Genomic DNA, 25,979 nt, shown 5'->3' with positions numbered 1-25,979 from the left:
ATGTAATAAACGAAAACACAACACTTTGTAACAGTACACTCTTTACCGCTCTGAGAGAACTGACCAAGGACACAGAACAGAAAGCACACACACGCAAAAGAACCACTTCCCCATCACACACAGAGACATAAATAATGAACAGAAGTCGTCGTAATTCGCGCTACAGCTTTTTAATAGCCTTTCTCACCACATGCGATACACCTCTCGCGACACACGCGAACAGCAAGATGGCGTAATGTTCTGGATCAGAAACAGAGTGCGAAAGTTTTGTTTTTCTGTGTATACATACCATCCAACGAACGTGAGTACACGAATAGCTAAGTAACAGCCCACTACACACCAAATAACTGGTTTCCACAACACTACCACAACCCTAAGTACATATTTCTGACATACGAAGTTCAGCTTTTAGTATTTTGTTTACTAACAGCCGCTCACATGGTTGCAGATGACATGATGTTCGCTAAGTAAGAAACGGCAACAGATAAAAAGCGCACAGAAAATATGTCGCAGACAGCGACAATAATTGCTTAGAAACATGCTGTAACATACAATAAATAAAGTAGTATAAAAGTAAGTCCATAGAAAACTATATTTCAAAAAACGAATAGTAAAAATGTAATAATGTGCTACTGTGTTTCTGCATGTTTCAGATTAAAAAAACCGCACTGATGATGGTGATATTTGTCGCAGAAACTAGTTTGGGAGAATAACGAAATAAACGAATAACAAGGTGTTTTGCATGAAGGCCGACTCAGTTTTCTGATATTACTGTTTTTCTATGCAAATCACTAGGCTTTAGAGCTTGTAACAGGTTCACAAGCAAAAATATTTGAGCTGCTCTTTCATTCGATGTACTATTTATAATCGTAAGTTGAATACAATAATTGCTACAACATATTAAAACAGGTATATTCATTCTGAAACACCCAACACTTACAGAAAAGTCGTTTTTTATTTCGATGCAAATATGAGGACTTTTTTTGTATGAAACACTATGGTGATCTGAAAGACGATTATGTTGCAGGTAACATTACACCGCCTCTGATGAATCACAAGCGACTGCTGTTTTAAAAAAGGTCATCTGATAGTGTCACATCAATTAGCGTCCATTACTGCGACAATTTGGTGACGCGGTGGACCATAGAAAATGTACTGCAGAGAGCTTGGAAAAATTTGAAAGTTGGCTTCATCTGTGATGAGAGACATTGCTCGTCGTTAATTTTGGAAGGCTTCAGTTTTGGGGCCGCCCTGGTAATTGTGACATCCGTCCGCTGTCGTCGCTCTGCGATGTGCGATAATTAGCCGCTGACCGCGACCAGTAGCCACCACCCCACAGCGGGACGCTGCCCGATAATTGCAACTCGTCATTCCGGGAGCAGCGGTGCGTCTGGTCATCGCGATTGGTACCAAAACAAAGCATGCAGCCATCACAACAAGCTGTGTGTGTGTGTGTGTGTGTTTAGGGGGGAGGGAGGCGCTAACGCGCGCGTCCAGCCGGAAAACCTACGCTCGCTGCAAGGACTTCTCTGGGATTTCATAGCAAAGCTTTTGGTAGATCCATCTTTACAATGAAATGAAAACCCTTAGCTGCTTACAGGCGTTGACATACGTCAACGTGGACAAATGAAAATGTGTGCCCCGACCGGGACTCTGAACCCGGGATCTCCGTGCTTACATGGCAGACGCTGTATCCATCTGAGCCACCAAGGACACAGAGGCTAGTGCGACTGTAGGGATTTATCTCTGGCACGCCTCCCTCGAAACCCACATTCTCAACGTTTAGTCCCGCACTACATTCGTAGTGCCCCCGCCCACTATACGCATTACTAGCGGCGCGTTGCCGAATTCCCGTAAGAGTTCGGGCACTGTTTGTGCATTCGAACAGAAGAAGAAGATGGTCAAGAGGCCGGTGAGCCTTAACTATATAGAGGGTGGTACATTGAACGTCACTGGGCCAAATATCTCACGAAATAAGCGTCAAACGAAAAAACTACAAAGAACGAAACTCGTCTAGCTTGAAGGGAGAAATCAGATGGCGCTATGGTTGGCCCACTGGAGCGCGCTGCCATAGGTCCAATGGATATCAACTGCGTTTTTTTTAAATAGGAAACCCCAATTTTTATTACACATTCGTGTAGTACGTAAAGAAATATGAATGTTTTAGTTGGACCATTTTTTCCGCTTTGTGATAGATACCGCTTCAACCGCACGCGATCTATGTGCCAGACATCCATCATGTTGGAAGTACATCGCCATTCCGCCATGCAGTGAAACATCTTGTGGTAACATCGGTAGAACATTACGTAGGAAATCAGCTTACATTGCACCATTTAGAATGCCATCGAAAAAATTGGGGCCAATTATCCTTCCTCCCATAATGCCGCACCATACATTAACCCGCCAAGGTCAATGACGTTCCACTAGTCGCAGCGATCGTGGATTTTCCGTTGCCTAATAGTGCATATTATGCCGGTTTACGTTGCCGCTGTTGGTGAATGACGCTTCGTAGCTAAACAGAACGCGTGCAAAAACTCTGCCATTGTCCTGTATTTTCTCTTGTGCCCAGTGGCAGAACTGTACACGACGTTCAAAGTCGCCGCCATGCGATTCCTGGTGCATAGAAATATGGAACGGGTGCAGTCGATGTTGATGTAGCAAACTCAACACCGACGTTTTTGAGATTTCTGATTCGCGCGCAATTTGTCTGCTACTGATGTGCGGATTAGCCGCGACAGCAGCTAAAACACCTACTCGGGCATCATCATTTGTTGCAGGTCGTGGTTGTCGTTTCACCTGTGGCTGAACACTTCCTGTTTCCTTAAATAACGTAACTATGCGGCGAACGGTCCGCACACTTGGATGATGTCGTCCAGGATACCGAGCAGCATGCATAGCACACGCCCGTTGGACGTTTTGATCACAATAGCCATACATCAACACGATATCGACCTTTTCCGCAATTGGTAAACGGTCCATTTTAACACGGGTAATGTATCACGAAGAAACTACCGTCCGCACTGGCGGAAGGTTACGTGATACCACGTACTTATACGTTTGTGACTATTACAGCACCATCTATCACAAAGGGAAGAAAGTGGTCCAACTAAATCATTCATATTTCTTTGCGTACTTCACGAATATGTAATAAAAATGGGGGCTCCTATTTAAAAAAAACGCCGTTGATATCCGTTTGACCTATAGCAGCGCCACCTAGCGGGCCAACCATAGCGCCATCTGGTTTCCCCCTTCAAGCTAGACGAGTTTCGTTCTTTGTAGTTTTTTCATTTGATGCTTATTTCGTGAGATTTTGGCCCGGTCACCATCAATGGACCACCCTGTATATAGTAAGATGGTATGTGTTCTTTCGGACACCGAAAGAACAGATACCATCGGTGCCCATGCAGCTCGTTAGAATGAAATTACAATGAAATAAAAACCCTTAGCTGCTTACAGGCGTTGACATACGTCAACCGAGACAGATGAAAATGTGTGCCCCGACCGGGACTCGAACCCGAGACCTCCTGCTTACATGGCAGACGCTCTGTCCAACCTTTTTTTGTTTTTTTTTCTTTCTTTAATCTCATTTTGTTCGTTATAGTTCGTTGCAATTGTTCGTGACGGGCGTCCCCTGAGCCACCGCGGACACGGAGAACAGTCCGACTGGAGGGATTTATCTCTGGCACGACTCCCGCCAAACCCACATTCGCAACGTATAGTCCCGCACTACAATTGTAGTGCCCCCGCTCATTATACTCATTGCTCGCGGTGCGTTGCCGATTCCCGTAAGAGTCCGGGCACGGTTTGTGCATCCGTACAGAAGAAGAAGGTGGTCAAGTGGCCGGTGAGCCTTAGCTATGTATATACTTAGTATAGATCCATCTTTATCTAACAAATATGCTGATTAGCGGTTTCAACCTTTTCACTCGTGCGAGAGAAAAAAAGGTAGGAAATTTTTCTTTTCATATTTTCCAGCAACTAATAAGTACGCATGACATAGATGCAAATGAAATAGTTTTTTGATGGTTCACTAACTCGTAAACGGAGGTCCAAGTATGTGGACATCGAGACTCACTTATCGTGAATACGTACCAGTGTTCGCTTTATGGCTTCTTTCCCCCCTCTTCTATAAAAGCATATTATTCAGTATTATACGTATTTTATTCGAAACAGTGAAATTTATATGTTAATTCACACAGAAAATAGGATTCTTAATGTTAAATTTTTTTTGTAATGTATGATCTACAATACAGATTTTCGGTAATGCTCTAAAACAGCTTAATAAATGTAAGAAAGTAATAATCATACAGTAATTTCTGGCAAGTAATAATTTTCAAAAATGGTTCAAATGGCTCTGAGCACTATGGGACTTAACTTCTAAGGTCATCAGTCCCCTAGAACTTAGAACTACTTAAAGCTAACTAACCTAAGGACATCACACACATCCATGCCCGAGGCAGGATTCGAACCTGCGACCGTAGCGGTCGCGCGGTTCCAGACTGTAGCGCCTTTAACCGCTTGGCCACCACGGCCGGCAAATAATTTTCACCTGCCAGTAAATAAATCTATTTCGTTTTATGATGAACTTCAAAACAATTATTTTTCACAATGCACAAATAAATTCCACATTTGACGCACATGTCTCTTATCTTGCAATTGCAGCCAGGTTTCCTGTATTTTGAGTTATTCCTCGCCTAACCAAATTTTGATAGTTGGCTAGCATTGTAAAACTTAACTACTGTAATCGATTGGAACGCAGCTCTTCTTGGCTTCCTATTCACGTTTTCTACGTCATCTGCACCTTCACTGCCAGGGTAATTCACTCTACAAGGACTTCATCTTCTCTTATCTACCGGCACGTCTTCTTAACGATCAGTTTCATTAAGATCAGTAGGACAGTCAAAACCGAGAATTCGTCATCTTCCCAGTCAGATAATTCCGTACTGCTGTCATTAAGAAGAGCGTCTGGTTCCACACTTAATATTTGCTGTTGAGTGTAGAAGTAACGGTTTTTGCAGTACTCCATTATCGAAGACCAAACTGAAATTGCCCGTCCGGCTAGCCGCGTGGTCTGCCGCGATGCTTCCCTAGCGGGAAGGCGTGCCGGTCCCCGCCACTAATCAGCCCGGAGGATTAGTGTCGAGGTCCGGTGTGCCAGCCAGACTGTGGCTGGTTTTTAAGGCGGTTTTGCATCTGCCTCGGAGAATGCGGGCTGGTTCCCCTTATTCCGCTTCAGTTACGCAATGTCGGTGAATGCTGTGCAAACACTATATTCACGTACGCGTACACCATCACCTTAATTACTCTACCATGCAAACATTTGGGGCTACACTCGTCTAGTATGAGACGTTCCTGGTGGGGGCGGGGGGGGGGGGGGAGGGAGGGGGTCAGAAGGGGTTCCACTGGGGACCGAAACGCACAATAACCCTGGGTTCCGTGTGGGGCAGTGGTGAAGTGGGTGGACTGCTGTGGCCTGTTGTAGGGTTGTGAACAACTGAGGGCTACGGCAGGACCAAACCTCTCCGTCGTTTCTACGTCCCCGGTTTAATACACACAATACAAACTGAAATTATCAAACATGCATAACGTCCTGACCTTCAGAAAATGTGTTATTTCATAGTAACGATCAGCATTTATGCAAATTGGAACTAATTGACAACATTTAGGATTGTGTATGTTAAAACAACACAGATTCTCAGTCTATAATCTAAGCACTACAAGGACCACATTCACGGACGATCGATATATAAGCGGAAAAATGCGCCTGTTTAGGAGAAAAAAAATGAACGATGGTCCGCAAGTGTGGACCGAGAGAACGAAGAGGCTAAGACTCAGGCAAAAGTTAAGTATACTACAGGAAGAAAGATAAATAAATAAAAAATGTAGTTGTTAAACGTTTTGTGTTAACTGTTACCCACTGTATAAATTAAACTGTTAGTAAGCTGCTACTTACTATTGGCTGTCGAAAAGGCTGACTAAGCAGACAGAAATGACCTTCTGTCTTATCAAAACTAAAGGCCTCAGCATTAAGAGCCATTCTAGAGTCAAGCGCAGGGGCACAGAGGAAATAGACGGAAAGACCACAATGAAGGTGTCTACAAGAGGGCATGCTTGTATGAAGAAATGGAAGCCGATATAGAAGAAACATGAAATCAAATATAAGAGACGGAGTTTAAAGAGAGCTTTGGAAGGAAGTCTTGAGATAAAATAAGGCAGAAGGAACAGATAACATGAATTTCTACGTCATTGGAGGAAGTGGCAATCAAAAGGCAATTCAAGATGGTGTGTATAATCTAAGAGATTGGCGGTACACCACCAAGCTTTTGGAAGACCAAGATCGAAGTGCACAAATTGAAAAGAATACCAGACAGGGATCAAGTCTTTGCCCTATCGTTCAGCCTACACAAAGGACAAGTAACGACGGAAATAAATGAGAAGTTAAAGAGTGGGAGAAAAGTTTAGGAGGAAGGATATCAATGATAAAATTCCCTGATATCATTGCTATACACAGTGACCGTGAAGAAGAATTTTTTCACGGATTTGTGGAATGGAATAGCATAACGTGACGATAATATAGACTAAGAGTAAATCGAAGAAAGACGAAAGTACAGACAAGTAGCAGAAATGAGATTAGCGACTCTTAACATCAAAATTGGTGAACAAGGAGTAGACGAAGCTGAGGAAGTCTGCTACATAAAGTATGAGAGAAGAAGCAAGAAGGGCGTTAATACCAGACTAACATTGGTAAAGAGGACATTCGTGACCGAAAAAGTCTAATAGTATTAAACACAAGTCTTAATTTGATAAATAAATTTCTGGGAATATATGTCTGTAGCACAGCATTGTATGGAAGTGAAACAAGGACGGTGGGAAAGCGGAAAACGGAAAGAACTGAAGCGTTTGAGATGGAATGCTGTAGCGCTATTTACAGATTTAGGCGTATTGGTATGATAAGAGGGGTTCTACGCAAAATCGGCGAAAAAAAGAGAGATGGAAAACAAGAAGATGGGACAGGATGACAGAACACAGGAAATAAGTTCCTTGATAGTGGAGGGAGCTGCAGAAAGTAAAAACTTCAAGGGAAGACGGAAATAGGATACATCCCACAAGTAACTGAGGATGACGAGTGCAAGTGCTACTCTGAGATGAAGAAGTTGGCACAAAAGAGGAATACGTTACAAGTAATACCAAGCTACTCAAAGACTGACGAGTTAAAAGACATAGTGTAACATAAGGTTTTTCAGGACACAGCCTTCTTACAATGTAGAAAATAATGTGAAGTACATAGACATGAAATAATAAATAAACAGTAATGTCAATGAAACTGCGAAATTTCAGAGATAAAAAACGTAAGGCATAGATTTATCTGTTTCCTCATATTTTTTAAGACGTTGTATTCTATACATGAACTTCTAACAGTAAATAAACTGTAACTCGCTTCTGCTTATTCACACATACCTCTGGTTTCTCAGGCTAATTGTCGAGATTTATCATAATGTTGCTCTGAGGACAAATTTACCAATCTACTTAGTTTTTAGTGAGGTATGTATGACCCGCGGTGAAGGATAACGATGTAGGAGTGCTGGGCTGCCATTTTTAATGCTATTCCACAGGGGAGAATTCACGACATGCAGCATTTATTTATTACAGTGTCGACATATTGTTTAACCTTCCTCAAAATGCACTGACACGTGCACGAAAGAAAATACAAAAATGATTTTAAGTTAAATGAGGCGCGAACAGTTGGGATTGAGCTTCATTGATTCAGTATTTGTTTTAACACGCGAATGAACAATTTAGAGGACCTTTAATTTCCGTTTTGTTACAATTTGGTAGATTTTTCCGCCTGGTTTCCCTCCACTGTTTTTGTAGAAGAAAGATACCAGTTTTCTGATTGGCCTCCCCACCTCCCCTGTTATCCATGCGGTGCACGCCAGTATTGGCGTAACGGGCAATTCTTCCTGGTATTAAACCCTCTGTGATTTTTTATCCCGAAAATCATAACAAAATAAACATGGGATGCTAAGTCGCTTTGTGTCTTAGAATACTAATTGTTTCGAAGTGGGATAAGTCACAAAGACAGCATCTGGAGTAAAAATGGTCATGTTTAGTTTGCAGTTCAAATACGATTTGAGCAAACTCCTTACTGAAGCTGATTCTGCGCTTTGTTAACACCTATTATCACACTTGTTATCAGTTTTCTCCATTATTATACGTTGCTCATTTGTACATGAAATGAAGACTAAAATATTTCAAAAACGCAATAACATACAATATGCAAATAATGCTCATACAATTTATACATGTCCTGTCTAATTACAGTCAGTATAATTTTTTTATTCCGTAAATTATATCAAAATGGAGACGATATGTTAGACATCAATGTGCCTCAGAATACTACTTGCTCTAAGGTGGAATAAATCACGAAGGCTGCAGTGGAGGTGAAATTGACCATGTTTACTTCAGTTAAAAATTCCGGACTGAGAGGCCATGGTTGATGTATAAAACTGCTTCCTGATGTTCCGTCTTCACCTGCCGGAGATGGCACGTGATGCTGACTGTATGACTATCTCTGGATGGCGTATTCATTCTCGATTAAAAATAATCGCTTATCTTATTATTGGCGCATTTTATCAGACTTCAACGTGCCTTTGTATTAAATTTGATATGGTGCTTAGGAATCTCTGTTGTTGCTCGTTACATGTGTGCATGATAATGCTATGTTCTTGCAGAAACGCTAGTCTCACCGAATTTTATTTCGTGGTCCCCATCTCGAAAAACATGTTCTGTTACGGCCGATTTTTTTGTATGTCCCAAACGTCACTTCCTTTTTTGTTCGGCTAAGCGAGTGTTGACACTTCTTTTTGTATACATTAAATGAATTAGCAATTGCGAATAAGGACAACCATCAGCTGTAGAAAGCAATGACGACAGTGAAAATTTGTGCCGTACTGGGACTCGAACTCAGATATTTGGCTTACCGTGAGGGATCGCCTTACCTTTTTTTTATTGTGATCTCATTTTGTTCATTATTAGTCGTTCTATTTGTTCGGGACGGATGTCCTATGACGCTTGTTAAAGTTCATCGGTGATCCACTAAATCAGTTTTTTTTTGTTACAGAGAGCAGATAACCTTCTGACCGAACATACTGAACTACCGCGCCAGTGCCATTTGGCTATCTGTGCACGACTCACGGTCAGACACAAACTTCCACACATCGTCAACCATGTGTCTACGACCTGTAATCGTACATCCATTATGTACGAGGGCGGTTCAGAAAGTAACCTCCGATTGGTCACAGTGCGGGTTGTGGGGGGAGTAGCGACGCCATCTGTGCGTTCACGCACTCAACAGGTCAGTCAGCATCAAGCCGTGGTCGAGTGAACGTCGTACCTGCGCTAGTTTAGTTTTTGTGGCAGTTTGAAATGTGTGCTGCAATAGAAAACCCCGCCAAATGTGAAGTGCGTGCTGTCATAAGGTTTTTTACAGCCAAAGGATATTCTGCAGCAGCTATTCATCGTGAGCTTTGTGCCGTGTACGGACCAAGAGTTATGAGTGAAGGAGTTGTCCGTGAATGGGTACGTTTATTTAAAAGTGGACGACAAAACGTTCATGATGAAGAGAGGAGTGGTAGACCATCATTGGTGACTGACGAACTCGTTCAGACAGTTGATGCAAAAGTTCGTGAAAATCGACGTTTCTCAATGTCGGAGTTGTCTACTGGTTTTCCACAGATTTCTAAGACTCTCTTGTACGAGATAGTGACAGCAAGATTGGGTTACCGTAAGTTCTGTGCACGATGGGTGCCCAAAATTCTTACCGATCACCACAAAACTCAAAGAATGGCCTCTGCATTAGACTTTCTGTCACGTTATGAGGACGAAGGAGAACCATTGTTAAACAGAATCGTGACCGGTGACGAAACCTGGATTAAGTACGTGAACCCTGAGACAAAAGAACAATCAAAGATGTGGGCACATTCAAATTCGCCTACCAAACCAAGAAAAGCCTCGCAAGATTTTTCTGCCAGAAAACTGATGGCAACGGTGTTTTGGGATGCCAAAGGGGTGTTGTTGGTTGAATTCATGGAACGTGGTACGACAATTAATCAAGACGTGTACTGTGAAACAATAAAAAAGTTACGACGGGCTATACAGAACAAACGCCGTGGTATGCTGACTTCCGGTATCGTTTTTTTGAACGATAACGCCCGTCCTCACTCTGCTCGTAGAACAACGGCCCTTCTTGAGTCCTTCAAGTGGGACGTTATCAACCATCCACCTTACAGCCCAGACCTGGCGCCAAGTGATTATCACCTCTTCATGCATTTGAAGAAATGGCTCGGGTCACAGCGGTTTGATGACGACGAAGAGCTCAAAGATGCGGTCACAGGCTGGCTCCAGGCACAAGCGGGTGATTTTTATGCATAAGGAATTTCAAAGCTTGTGAAGAGATACGATAAGTGCCTCAATCGCTATGGAGACTATGTAGAAAAATAGTGCAAAGATGTAGTTGTAAGATGTATATATCAAAATATTTTTATTTAACTTGGTGTATTTTTTTAAATCAACCGGAGGTTACTTTCTGAACGGCCCTCGTATATTCCCGTGTAGAGCAGACGTACTTGGAGGTCGTGTAAGGCGTCCGGATTTTATGTACCTTACATGTGCTTGATCCACAATGACAGTACGATGCAGTATGAGATCCTCAGAAAAAATTATTATATTATATTAACAAAAGGCAGTTGCAGTAATCTCATGTACAGAAAACTAACAAAACAATATCTACTATCTACCAATATATGGACAGGGGCATGCATAAACAGGTTAAAGTGAAACACATTTTGGAGACGAACCGATCAGGTGGTTAATGGCATCGGAAAACCCCACTTAACAACAGAACGGCGAGTTTCAGTGCAGAAAGGGATAAGGCCAGAACAATACATTATTACTTTTAACGTGAATATGGCCGGGACCAAGGCCAAGTGGCTGCTGCATGGCATTAACAGGGCTAGGCTGCGACCCAGCAAGAAAAATAAAATTCGCCTCTAGCGGGACGGCGATTGCTGAAGCCATATTGGACGAAACAGACGCTACACATTGGGGAGATTCCCATTATATAAAAGCATTTTGAGAACTAAAATTGCTAGATATCTCTCTCGTCTCTCGGCGGACTGCACAAGTGTGTGGAAAATAGCGAGGGCGTTGAGAGCTTTGCTTTTTCACGTATCATGGCAACAGATAGCAAAGAGGTAGTTAATTATTCCTGCAAGAATTTTTGTGGGCAAAGAAATTGTGCACATCGCTCCAATCCTTAGCGAGTGTGAAATAGCCATTATTTCGACCTGGGAAAGATTAACATTCTACGGAAAACAGGAAAATTGAGACTGAGTGAATTCAGTCAAGGCCAGAATATGGAATTAACCTTTCAGATCCAGCACAGAGACAACGCCGTTGCAGCTGCCGCTTGGTAAGGTACCATTGCGCATTAGGCCACAGTAAATGTTGAGTCGAGATTTTGCTCACTCCAACTTGTGTACGCTTTGACTGTTGAATATCAAAAGCTTGGATACTAAGCTACCCTCACATTGAGTACATGAGAGTATTTTTTCATTGGTTCAAAAAGCAAATTTATTCTCCACCAACTCAGTACATTGACCAGCTACGACATCGTAGACGTAAATGAACTGATAAGATTTTTATCCTTCTTTCCTGTGATAAAGTTTTTTCATTTTTAGAAATAACGATTTTAATAATCGTGAGTTCAGTATGTCCGAGAGTTAAATATTTTGTTATTGAGTGTCAAAAGTAATTGAACATGATTTTTGTGTATCACTTGACCCCTGAAAGCACAGTTGATAAATTATAAGTAGAACAAAAACGGGAATAGCTCTTTTGTCTTTCTAGAATAGATCTCAAACTTTCACTTTTGTTAATTCATGCATTCTAGTTAAGTGACAGCAGCATTTCTAATGATTTTTGTTACGATCTGCACCTAATACTAGCTCCCTAAGTTTGCACATATTACTACACTCACTGTGCAAACACAAAAAGTGCAAACGGTGACAGTCGCTTGCCCAGTATCGGCAGATAAATACGATATTGCAGTGCCTTTGTTATTCTGACTGTGATACAAAGTTTCTTTGGCCATGCAAGGGTCTTAAAACAGAAAGAATTATTGGATAAAAATTAAAAAGACATAATGAAGTAACAATAATAATAAACATTCAAAATATACTTATGAAATTCTCCTCGTCCATCTACATCCATCCTAATACAGAAATACGGAGAAAAAAAGAAAATTCCACCTAATCCATCAAAATTTTAAACTGTAGCTGATGCACCCAATAATTCACACATGTATGCAATGGTCCTACAGCATTTCATTCTTCGTATATAATTAAGCATGTTATGCATCAGTTAAAATTGAGTTCAATACCTCATTCACAACTAAAATTTCTGCAGACTGATATGAATTACTAAAATAGTGCTTCTCAATAATGGAAATGATTGTTTGGCATTGCTGGCCAGGAGGCCGCATCCAGGAAAGTTCGGTCACTAAGTGCGAGTCTTATTGCAGTCGACGCCACATTGGGCGACTCGCATGCCTGTGATGAGGATGAAATGATGATGAGGACAACACAACACCCAGTCCAAGAGTGGAGAAAATCTCCAACGCGTCCGGGAATCGAACCCTGGCCCGCTGCATGGGAGGCAAGCATGTAACCCATCTACAATAATCATGTGCTGTCAAATGGAGCACAGGTGCAATTAATGACCATGTAACATAAAAGAAATAATCTTATATGTTTAAAATAAGGTGAGAAATGGAATACTCAAAGAGATCTTCATGACGTTTAGAAATTCAATGTCAAATCTGAAGAACATCTGTGCATTCTGAAGACATAAGTGATAACAGTTCATACTCTCTGTTTGCTTGATACATCGTGAGACATCCAATTCGCTAAAATTATGTACAGTGAGTGCTGTTAAGCAGCCTCAAAAGTCAATTAATCAGAAGTTCTATATCCTATCGTTTCAGTTTGGAAAGAAATTAGCCACAGTTCATTTTGAAGTCTGAAATTTCACTGGTGAAGATGGTGTTACTTCATGAATCTCCAGTCAAAAATTTATCAAACTATGTGGAGTCATTTATCACATAACGTATATTGGAATATTGCACTTTCATTCTATTCCAAACAGTTGTCCAGCTGTAACAGAATGAGATTTGGGCCCCAAAGGCGCACATATGTTCTTGTACCCGTTGCAGTATGGAAGGAGGCAGCCTCTGAACGTCGTCTTGAGATTTCTTGCCATAACTGGAACACATATTGTGTCGGTTGGTGAGGAATGCGGGCTGAATGCTGATATGGAAGTATACGTCCTTCCATCATATTCCAGACACGCTCTGCGGGTGAATTCAGGGAACAGGGTAGGTCAGTCAAGGATTCTTTTGCTCCCCACGGTATTTGTGGTGTGACATGCAGTAAAGAGTGGGGAATCATGCGTTGTCCTTCTAGAATAGGCCATTTGGTACTCTGTTCGCCAAGAATATGACAGCAGGGTTCACTAGTGTTTCAAATAATTCAGCCTCACTTCAGTAATGAACACATCGGACGAGTTGACACGTACAACAGGTCTCCAAGAAGAGCGGTTTGGGTTTCACGAAAGGCTACTCCCTGCGAAAATTCATCAGGTCATCTGCGGAAACGTTTCCATCAATATGACTTTCGCAAACAGAGGCGAGACTCATCTCTGGACACCACAGCGTGCCACTCAATGTCCCAGTTAACTCTGGTACTATACCTAGGCATATATCTGTTGTCTGCGGTCTCGTGTAAGTGGTAAACGACGCGTGGCAAATCCATATCGCAGCGTATCTTCCATTAATTTGTTCAAAAGGTTCAAATGGTTCTGAGCCCTATGGGACTTAACTGCTCAGGTCATCAGTCTCCTAGAACTTAGAACTACTTAAACCGTAGCGGTCGCGTAGTTCCAGACTGTAGCGCATAGAACCGCTCGGCCACTTCGGCCGGCTTAATTTGTTCCTAAGGATTCTTCGTGGCATCTCCCGTACCCTCTGCCCTGATTTAAGCCATTGTCATTTCACCATTCGTTAGTGCCAGCTACGATCATCTGAGAGTGAAGGCCTTCTAGAAGAACGCGTGCCTATTCTTCTTGTCACATCTGCCCAGAATCCATCTTCTCACTTTCTGCAGTCACTGCGCTACAATCAACTGACTGTGTGATAGTTTCATGTCCCTCATGACAATATACGAAGTTCCTCAACTTCCGAAAGCTGGAGGTACGTTTCACGTGCTCTTCCTCTGGAAATACTATAATACTATGTTGTGATCTCCATCTGAAGAGTTCCTAGAGTTACACGTCCACTAACCAAAATACGCTCCCACCAATCTTCGTCTATATCGAATTAGTATATGTGTACTGAAGAGGCAGAAAGTAACCTCACATTAGGATAAACTTTCATTTCATAGGCATGGAATCATTGTAGTATCAATTTGGTATTAGCCAGTGAAGGTGTTCATGGTGTAACAGTTTCCATTTTCGTCACTGTTTAAAGGAAACACTGAAGTTAATTATTCTAACTAAGGAGTCTTCTAAGCTTTTGTAAGACATCGAATATTTACCACTACAAGGGAAACAATCGAATACTGCAAGTATCGTTGAGAGGAGGCTGCGATGCTCGGGATGGGTCTTCGATTCATTGGACGCATGTGCCAGTGGTCGTGCCTCAGCTTTCTCGACCCACAGCTCCAGCGCTGCGCCTCCATCGGTTGTTGCATAGGCGGTCTCTGCCTCAGATGGAGTAAAGGCCGCAGCTGCGTCATCGTTGTTGAGGCCCGATTCGACGCACTGTGAGTCAGCCTGGATCGGTGGTGCGCCAGTCGTCTCGTAGAATGCTGTGTAACGAAAAAGAAAAGGAAAACCACGCAGTAGTGTCTGGGTGTCGAGTCTCTGTTTCAGCTTACATCTATGTATGGCATTCCTTCCCATACAGTATCGTACCAGTTCTTTTAATCGAAACACTAATACCAGCTTTCATTGCCGCAAAAATGCAGTGTCCAAAAAATCACCTTTGCATTTAGTCGGTGTCGCCTTGATAGTGGATTGGAAGAATAACCTTCTATGCAGATAATACTGGATACGTGTTGATACACTTTGCCACGCGACAGAATTAGCGAGGAAGCCAACGCCTGTATAAACGGACTGGAAACTTGGCTAAACAAGTGAAGGATACGACCTAACCCCACAGAAGCCAGTTAATACTGTTCCAAAACCTATGCCTTATTAAGCTGGAAGGACGGAAGCCAGACGAAATAATTATTCGACTATAGCGGTAAGATGTGGTGGTGGTGGTGGTGGTTAGTGTTTAACGTCCCGTCGACAACGAGGTCATTAGAGACGGAGCGCAAGCTCGGGTTAGGGAAGGATTGGGAAGGAAATCGGCCGTGCCCTTTCAAAGAAACCATCCCGGCATTTGCCTGAAACGATTTAGGGAAATCACGGAAAACCTAAATCAGGATGGCTGGAGACGGGATTGAACCGTCGTCCTCCCGAATGCGAGTCCAGTGTGCTAACCACTGCGCCACCTATATAGCGGTAAGAAATCACTCCACAAGCACTCATAATACACCTTCTAATTCACATAAATGAACTATTAAACTGCCGCAAAATACAACAACAAAAAAGACAATCAGAGAATAGATGCAGTCCAACTACAATATTAAAACACAGAATGTGTGCTGTGGAACCACCACAGCAATTGCTTAAATACAAAATATTCTTTTGTCCAATACTTCATTGTGAAATAGCTGCTAGTCAAATTAAGAAGATGAAGTCTACAGACAAGAAGACGCCTCTAGTAGCTGGAGACCTAACATATGAATTTCCTACTGCCTCATGACATGAAACACCCAATGCTAAGAAAACACAAGAAGGACTCAAGTTCCATGGCGCTAGATATTTCCCCAGCAGAGGTGTCCCCTACAGCACGAACATACCGTGCGCAAATACCCACACTTCAAATGCACTGCCCGACAAGAAAAGAGCCAATTTCATAAAGAATCTGGCAGTAAGCGCCCACTTACCAGTATGACATTGCATCCCCTCTGGGGCTGGGTGTGTGCACTGATTCGGTTGGGATGAGCGACAGATTCGTTTTATACTCTCCTGAGGCAACCTCGCCCACTACTGTTGCAACTGATGCTTGATAGTCTGGATATTGGCGCTGACACAGAGTTGAGGTCCGAGCTAATACCACACACGTTTCATTGGAGACAAATTTGTGCATCTTGTTGATCATGTGAATGCCTCAAGATCACGCTGACCTTAGAGAAAGCTGCCGTGAGTGGACGAGCATTGTCCTGCTGGAAAATGGCATCAAGATACTATCACGTGAGACACGGGACGTAGAATGTCTGTGACGTACGGTTGTGCCACCACAGTTCCTTCCATCTCTACCAGTCATGGCCTGAAATCCTGCCCAATAATTACTTTCACTCTGACTCCAGGAGTAACACCGCTGTGCCTCTCGCCAGACTCATTGACGATGGTCAAAGAAACATGATTCATCGCTTAACACAGTGTGACACCAGTGATCAGTGGTCCATGCTTCCTGGCCACAGAACTGATCCATACACAACTGCTTGTCAAACATGATTCATCGCTGAACACAGTGTGTTGCCAGTGATTGGTGGTCCATGCTTCCTGGTCACAGAACCAGTCCATACACAGCTGCTCGTGTGGTGGTGTTGAGGGCAGCCTATGCATGGAACGGTAATTCCCTAGGCCAGCAGCTGCTAGTATTTGAACAGTGGTGCTGGATAACACAGAATGTAGCAGGGGAGAAGTCCTCAGAGGGAAGGCACAATTGTGAAGCGGTTACAAATGATCGGCACACTATAAGGTGATCTTCCCTACTAGTGACCAGACATCGTCGACCGGAATCTGGACGAAGAGTATGCTTGGCTTCATATTACATTGTACACTCCTGGAAATGGAAAAAAGAACACATTGACACCGGTGTGTCAGACCCACCATACTTGCTCCGGACACTGCGAGAGGGCTGTACAAGCAATGATCACACGCACGGCACAGCGGACACACCAGGAACCGCGGTGTTGGCCGTCGAATGGCGCTAGCTGCGCAGCATTTGTGCACCGCCGCCGTCAGTGTCAGCCAGTTTGCCGTGGCATACGGAGCTCCATCGCAGTCTTTAACACTGGTAGCATGCCGCGACAGCGTGGACGTGAACTGTATGTGCAGTTGACGGACTTTGAGCGAGGGCGTATAGTGGGCATGCGGGAGGCCGGGTGGACGTACCGCCGAATTGCTCAACACGTGGGGCGTGAGGTCTCCACAGTACATCGATGTTGTCGCCAGTGGTCGGCGGAAGGTGCACGTGCCCGTCGACCTGGGACCGGACCGCAGCGACGCACGGATGCACGCCAAGACCTTAGGATCCTACACAGTGCCGTAGGGGCCCGCACCTCCACTTCCCAGCAAATAAGGGACACTGTTGCTCCTGGGGTATCGGCGAGGACCATTCGCAACCGTCTCCATGAAGCTGGGCTACGGTCCCGCACACCGTTAGGCCGTCTTCCGCTCACGCCCCAACATCGTGCAGCCCGCCTCCAGTGGTGTCGCGACAGGCGTGAATGGAGGGACGAATGGAGACGTGTCGTCTTCAGCGATGAGAGTCGCTTCTGCCTTGGTGCCAATGATGGTCGTATGCGTGTTTGGCGCCGTGCAGGTGAGCGCCACAATCAGGACTGCATACGACCGAGGCACACAGGGCCAACACCCGGCATCATGGTGTGGGGAGCGATCTCCTACACTGGCCGTACACCACTGGTGATCGTCGAGGGGACACTGAATAGTGCACGGTACATCCAAACCGTCATCGAACCCATCGTTCTACCATTCCTAGACCGGCAAGGGAACTTGCTGTTCCAACAGGACAATGCACGTCCGCATGTATCCCGTGCCACCCAACGTGCTCTAGAAGGTGTAAGTCAACTATCCTGGCCAGCAAGATCTCCGGATCTGTCCCCCATTGAGCATGTTTGGGACTGGATGAAGCGTCGTTTCACGCGGTCTACACGTCCAGCACGAACGCTGGTCCAACTGAGGCGCCAGGTGGAAATGGCATGGCAAGCCGTTCCACAGGACTACATCCAGCATCTCTACGATCGTCTCCATGGGAGAATAGCAGCCTGCATTGCTGCGAAAGGTGGATATACACTGTACTAGTGCCGACATTGTGCATGCTCTGTTGCCTGTGTCTATGTGCCTGTGGTTCTGTCAGTGTGATCATGTGATGTATCTGACCCCAGGAATGTGTCAAAAAAGTTTCCCCTTCCTGGGACAATGAATTCACGGTGTTCTTATTTCAATTTCCAGGAGTGTAGTTTAAAATCAGGGTACTTTCAGATTGGAATCCCTCACAAATCAAGGTATTACACGATTCGACCAGTCGGCTAAATGGAGTCCCACAATGAGGCCCCTTTCAGTCTGTCAGGAGCTGACAATGCTGTATCACATGAGTATGAGTCATCTCAGTGTCCTTCACAATGGTCACTCAGTATCACGCTCCCTATATATCCTACCAATCCAGGTAACAACACTAAACAAGAGAAAAATATTTCTACATGTTATAGAGAATTGCAAATATAATCATTTATATACCTGCTGATGGTATGCAGATGCACAAAATTATATCAACAAATGACCGTGTCCTCTGGGGGTTTAACATTTTTGTCATACTGTGTGTATATACATACCACACATAATTCTCGAAACTACATCATATGTGTTGTAGCAGTCATTATAACAGTGAAGAAGTAAATGAAAAAAAAATGGTTCAAATGGCTCTAAGCACTATGGGACTTAACATCTGAGGTCATCAGTACCATAGACTTAGAACTACTTAAACCTTACTAACCTAAGGACATCACACACATCCATGCCCGAGGCAGGATTCGAACCTGCGACCATAGCAGCAGCGCGGCTCCAGACTGAAGCGCCTAGAACCGCTCGTCCACAACGGCCAGCGAAGTAAATGAGGTCCTTCATGGAACTACTACACAACTAGAACATGGAATGATCTATCAGAAATAGAAACAGCTGGCAGGACTACATCAGCTAGAGTAGTAGGATATAAGTTGATGACAACAAGAGGTATTGATTTAGTAATCAGACTAAAGGTTAGGTTTTTAATATTAATGGAATAGACAATCAATACATAGCCATGGGATACAAGACATAGTATCCTAGCTAAGAATATCCTTCATGGAGATTTTTCTCAGCTGTAAGGCGAATGTCAGGATTAAGTAATAAGTGTACATCTTCCTCCAATCCAACAGCATTACATATTTCGTTAAAACCAAGTAAGAATCCTAGTTAAAAATATACTGTCATGTACTTACCGGGATCGAGCCCATACATGAAAGCTGGATCGCCAGTGAATTACATCTCTTAGAATGGAAAGCACATTTATTTTGAACACCAACGTATACCCTGAACAGAAATGACCTCATATATGGAGAGCGCATCTACTTACACAAATATCGAATAGTCCAGAATATGGCATTAATACAAACTCGAGTATTCCATAACATGCAAATATTACAAACATATTTCAAGAACCTTCTGCAAATGATAAGCTAAGTAACAAATAACTTGTGATATTTGACTTTGAAATAGTGACATGCAGCACGCCGGTCAGCGACACTATCCACTACATCACACTGCATGGCTCCGAGCACTATGGGGCTTAACTTCTGAGGTCATCAGTCCCCTAGAACTACTTAAACCTAACTAACCTAAGGACATCACACACATCCATGCCCGAGGCAGGATTCGAACCTGTGACCGTAGCGGTCGCGCAGTTTCTGACTGTTGCGCCTAGAACTACTCGGCCACTCTGGCCGGCCACACTGCATGCCCCACAGTTCGCAACATTGCTCCATTTCATGGAGAAACAGCAATCCCGATGTTGCAGCAGTTCTCATTGGAGTTGATTACAGCGGCCTTGATCTAGATCTTTTCAGTAGTTCTCTGTATGCCAGCTCCTCACTTTCTGGTCATATCATTAAATCATCTTCAATTTGAAGGTAGCTTCGCGATCTTCGATTGGGCCTTCAGTTTTCTGGATCCTCCCATCATCAATCTACTTTTCTGGACTGTAGTAGAGCTTCGTGTACGACGTCTTCGGGGTTTCATCCTCTGGGCGAAGGGTCCTCAACTTCATGTGTGATGTCGGACAACTGACGTAAGATTCAGACTAAAGTAATGCTTTAGTAACTTTTCAGATAATAGCAGATTTTGTATTTTGATCATCCAGATAGTCCCACTTCCCTCACAGGTGTACAAATCCTTACCCAGTCTCCTACACTGTATCTCACTGCTTTGCGTCATAAACCTCTCACTCTTTCTTCTGGGTATCCATAGTCTGCATGCGAGCCAGCTGCCTTGCTTCTTCAGCCTTGGTGATGAGGAGTTTCACGCAATCATTCTTCATATCTTCCAGTTGAAATGGAAATAGTATATCCATTGTCGACTTCGGGAACCTCTCTAAGAGGATGATTCTAGTACGATGGAATGGCGCTGATACAGGTAGGATTGATACCAGATGTCCGCAGCTGGTCCTGGCGGAGGTTCGAGTCCTCCCTCGGGCGTGGGTGTGTGTGTTTGTACTTAGGATAATTTAGGTTAAGTAGTGTGTAAGCTTAGGGACTGGTGACCTTAGCAGTTAAGTCCCATGAGATTTCACACACATTTGAACATTTTGAACCAGATGCCCTGGAGATAAATGCGGCACATATCTTAGTCATTGGCATGCCTTATAGTGGCTTACATAGTGTTAAACAGATCGGTGAAGGCCTAGCCAGTGATATATGCGTATGATACTGTCTAGAGCATTCACAAAACCCATGTGGCCAGTCGTTGGATGATTGTGGAACTACTCCTCGATAGCTGGCCAAAGATGAGTTAGGATGATGATTAAACATTTCTGTCCCATTGTATCATAGCTCCTCTTATACAAGGCTCCATTTATTAATTTGAATTCTACTTTAGTTGGTTGTTCCTTCTTCAAGACTTCTATAGGTTTCAGCAGTGCACTAGAATTGCACCTACTCCACAACTACTAGGGTCCACGTGAAGTTCTGTCAATACGCTTTCGCCATATTATGCTAGGACTGAAGAAGATGTTAGTGCCTCCCTAAGGACAACGAAATATCTTTCTTGTATCTCATGCCATAAAAATTTGGCGTCTCTCTGCAGTAGTTCGTACAAGGGACATGGAATCGCTAGTAGAATGAGCACATTCCGAGAAAATTTATCAAATCATCAATATGCTGAGAGTCCATGGTCCTCTTCTGTGGTCCTTGTGAAGAAGAAGGATGGCACATAGCATCCCTGCATCGACTGCCAAAAACTGAATAAAGTTACAAAGAAAGATGTTCATCCATTGCCACACATAGTTAGCTAGTTGATTGCATGTTCCATTGATCAGTTGTATGGTACAGTAGCCGTTATGATGTGGAACGTGTAAAGTGCACAAGAAAAGCACAGATGAAACAAGATATATATATATATATATATATATATATATATATATATATATATATATATTAAAATACAGAGTTAAAGATTAATATTTCTATTATTTACCCCATTACCTTATATGGCACAAAATGCATATACTATATTTATAGATTTTACCTATTCAAGAATTCATCTATGGTATAGAAGGAGTTGTCAGGGAGATATGATTTCAATTTATTTTTGAAGCTATTACTGCTGTCTATCAAACATTTTATTTCATCTGGTAATTTGTCGAAAATTTTTATAGCAGCATATTTTACCCCTTTCTGTGCCAAAGATGGGTTGAGTAAAGGATAGTGTAAGTCTTTCTTTTTTCTGGTATTACAATCACGAATGTCACAGTTGTTTTTAAACTGGTCCATGTTGTTGAGAACAAATTTCATTGGTGAGTAAATGTACTGTGAAGCTGTTGTAAGAATTCCCAATCTTTTAAAAAGATGCCTACAGTATGTGGGATTATGCACCCCACACATTATTCTAACCACTTTCTTTTTAGCAGTGAATCTTTTTTGTCTAAATGTTGAGTTACAACAAAATATTATTCCGTATGACATCAGAGAGTGAAAGTATGCATAGTATGTTAGCTTACTAATTTCCATATCCTCAAAATTGGCAAATACTCTGATTGCAAAAGTTGCTGAACCTAGTCGCTTTAGAAGATCCAAAATATGAATTTTCCAATTAAGATTCTCATCTATGTGTACACCCAAAAACTTAGTATGCTCTACCCTGTCTGTTGACTTCTGTTGATGTGTTATATTTATTGAAGGAACTGTACTTTTTGCAGCAGAAAATTGGATGTACTGTGTTTTTTTCAAAGTACAGAGCAAGCCCATTTGCAGAAAACCAAATAATGACTTCTCCAAAGACCATATTTGTATCATTTAAAATTGGAGTTTCTTTTACCAGGTTAATAATGATGCTTGTATCATCAGCAAATAGTGTCAGTTCAGCTTCCTGTTTCACATAGGAAGGGAGGTCGTTCACATATATCAAGAACAGAAGGGGACCCATGATTGAACCCTGTGGCACACCTAATGTAATTTCATCCCAGTTAGACGAAGTGGCAAACTTATTTAAATCACTTGACCCATATATATAGATAACAGACTGCTTCAAAGGACATGCAGACAGGCTACTGCTAATTGACGTTGACGATGATGACCAGGAGAAGACTGCTTTCGTAACTCCTGATGGCCTCCATAAGCTTAAAGTTAGGCCGTTTGGACTGTGTAACACTACAGCCACTTTCGGCATATAATGGAAAACCTGCTTCAACGCCTCAAATGGACGACGCGTCTTTGCTATCTGGATGACTCTGTCTTTTTTTTTAAAGCCATTTGAAGAACGTCTAGGTCACCTGACAGAGGTGTTGATGAGTCTTCAGATGCAGACATCCATCTAAGTCAGAAGGCGACTTAGATGTCCTTCAAATGGTTTTATATGCTTTAGCTTCCAGTAGTCTCTTACAGTAAGATGCGCTTCACACAACTGTCTGTTTACTTCTTTCTTTTTGTGGTGTCGTTAGCACAGCACGCACCACCAGGCAGCGCCAAAGGTGTCCATAGGTCGACAACCAATCGCCTAGCGATTGCCGCACCAACAAGTCGCAGCGGTGGCGCCGCCAGAGAAGTGCTGTGCGCCGGCGCAACAGCAGAAAGGGAAGTTCCTAGTCAGCTCGACTACCGACAGCACCGCCTTCTACTTGTGTACTTCGCGCCGCTTCGTCTGCTGCTACCGAGTCCACATCAGCCGGTCTTCACCGAATTTTCTAGTGGACAAGAACTGTTTACTATCCAGCCTTAGCTTCTGGAACAGTAGTTGAACTTCACGATCAGCTGCCTGTACCGAGTTGTACAAAGATGAGTGAGACAATAAATGTGTGTGTTCTGACACTAATAATTACCACTGTTCTCCTCGCTCTCCTCTCATAGCCGAGGACGGCGACAATCAAAATCTACTTCCCTAGCTGTATCGGAAGTACGATATGACGCTTTTCCTGCCATGTTCAAATCGGGGGAAAACTTTAACTAACCGCCGCTCATGTATCGCTTTTGGAATGAAGAATAGTTTCTTTGAAACCATGCTCACATGGTTATTTCCTTCTTCTTATTTTCAAAGAGATTTTGTATAGTCAGTTCACGTTCTTGAGTTTTTTTCTTTTTTTTATATTTTGAAGGAAACACAGTCGAATGAAATTGCTGGCTCCGTTAGTAACTGAGCATTACTCGAGCCATTATTGTCCAGAAGTACAATGGTGGCGACCCTCGTCGTCTTGCTGAATAATCTGTTCTTTCATCTGTGTTTTGGAGCCAACATCTAAACATTAAATTTCATGGATTAATAAATGTATGTTATTAGCAAATGAAACTCTATGGTTCAAGTATTCATCTTACTGCTTTAACTAACCGTAAACACTTAAGTAAGGCCCCTTGATGAAATCAGTATCTAAATTAACGCTTCCTGTAAGCGGTACACTTGTGCTGACAATCGTTATTTGTGTTTCATGGCGATACGTTACCGCTTTCTGAACTACGACGATAGTACTGGCAACTGAATTGATTTGCCTGTCCACGGAGGTTTGTAGCAAGATGGCGATTGTCTTTCTGAATACACCCGACTTCTGGTAAGGCAAGTGCTTTTCGGAAATCGGAAAATACTGCAACTACTGAGTGCCTTGATCCGTGGCTTTCGGGATGTCATGTCAGTGGTCGATGTTTTCGGAATCCATGCTGTTTGACGTGGAGGAGGTCATTCTCTTCGAGATACATCATTATGTTTGAGCTCAGGATACGTTCTAAGGTTCTATGACAACTGTTCAACAATATTGGGTGCTAGCTTCGTGGTTCGGGTATGATATGCTTCATGTAGATGGATGTAACCTGTGCTTTCTTCAATACATTGCGACCGTCTGTTATTCGAGCTGTTATAGATTACGGTTGAAAGAGGGGCTACCTCAGCCGGAAATCTGGTGTAGAACCTGATACGGTTTCCATGGCTCCTGAAGCTCTATTAAATTCACGCACTTAATTGAAGATTATTTTCTTTACAACTTCAGTAAGTGAGTCGGGATGCTATTAACATACAGTTATTCTTCCTACACGGACTGAGACTCAATAGAACCAAATCTAAATATTGCTGTACAAACGTTAACATTTACATCGTGAGGGATAAATGTAAATCTTATGGCTAAGGTAGGAGTGTTCTTGGACTGGAACTGAATACTCACTCTCAGGCTACTAACTAAACACTAAGCAATAAATACATACTACGAATCAACCACTAATACAAGTATGGGCATCCCATTTCAATAGGTACAAATCCACCATTGGTCCTTACCGATCAAACAAAGTTACTACAGCAACAACTACAGTTAATATTCACAGTTCTATTGTGAGCTTCACAAACGACAGTAAATACACCATGCCATCTTACTTTCTCTCGCCTCGCTGACAGTTTTGTCATATTCCTCGAAACGACTCCACCAGACTCTCTCAGGTAGAGCCTGGAACCAACAGTTACACATTAAATCACGATCAATCACATAAGCAGTTACAATCATTTGGTTTCCTGCAACATAATAAAAAATGTACATAACAGCTGTCGCCCAACTGAATAACCGTTGATCCACCGCTGGCCATTACGCACGCAGTTATTCGGCTTGGCAATGATTGGTAGAGTTGTTGGATGTTTTCCTGAGATATATAGCGCTATTTTTCTGTCAATTGGAGCATTATGTCGTCAGAATCCCTAGACTGCTGGAGGGCCTTGCCCATAATGGTCCAAACGTTTGGGCACAGATCTGGCAACCTTGCTGGGCAGGGTAGAATTTGGAAAGCAGGAAGACGAGCGGCAGAACTTCTCACTGTGTGTGCCCGGGCATTAACATGCTGAAATGTAAACCCAGGTTGGCTTGCCATGAAGGGCAACAAAACAGGGCTTAGAATATCGTCGACGAAAAGCTGTGCTGTATGTGTGCCGCGGATGACAACCAAAGAGGACCTGCTATGAAAATAAATGCCGCCCGAGACCAACCACCACTAGTTGTTCGGGACGTATATTCTTAGGACGTTTCCGTGGCGACATGGCGCTACCCCCGCCGTTTGCAACGTCATTCATAATCGTATCCATTTCGCACTACTGTGCCTTCTATGTTTATTGTTTGTTCTTGATATATTTTGCGTTCTGCGTTTTCCCGTCTAGAGTTCTGTGTCATGTGAGTTTTGACCTCAGTTCTGTCGTATGTAACGAGACATCAGAGGTTAACAAAGACACTATCACGTTACATCTTTTTGAATTTGATGATTTTGCACATTTTGTGCAAATAAAATACAATACAAACAAGTAAG

The sequence above is a fragment of the Schistocerca nitens genome, chromosome 7 (genome assembly GCF_023898315.1).
Source record: "Schistocerca nitens isolate TAMUIC-IGC-003100 chromosome 7, iqSchNite1.1, whole genome shotgun sequence".
In the NCBI taxonomy this organism is placed as follows: domain Eukaryota; kingdom Metazoa; phylum Arthropoda; class Insecta; order Orthoptera; family Acrididae; genus Schistocerca; species Schistocerca nitens.
This window is presented reverse-complemented; position numbering follows the sequence as displayed.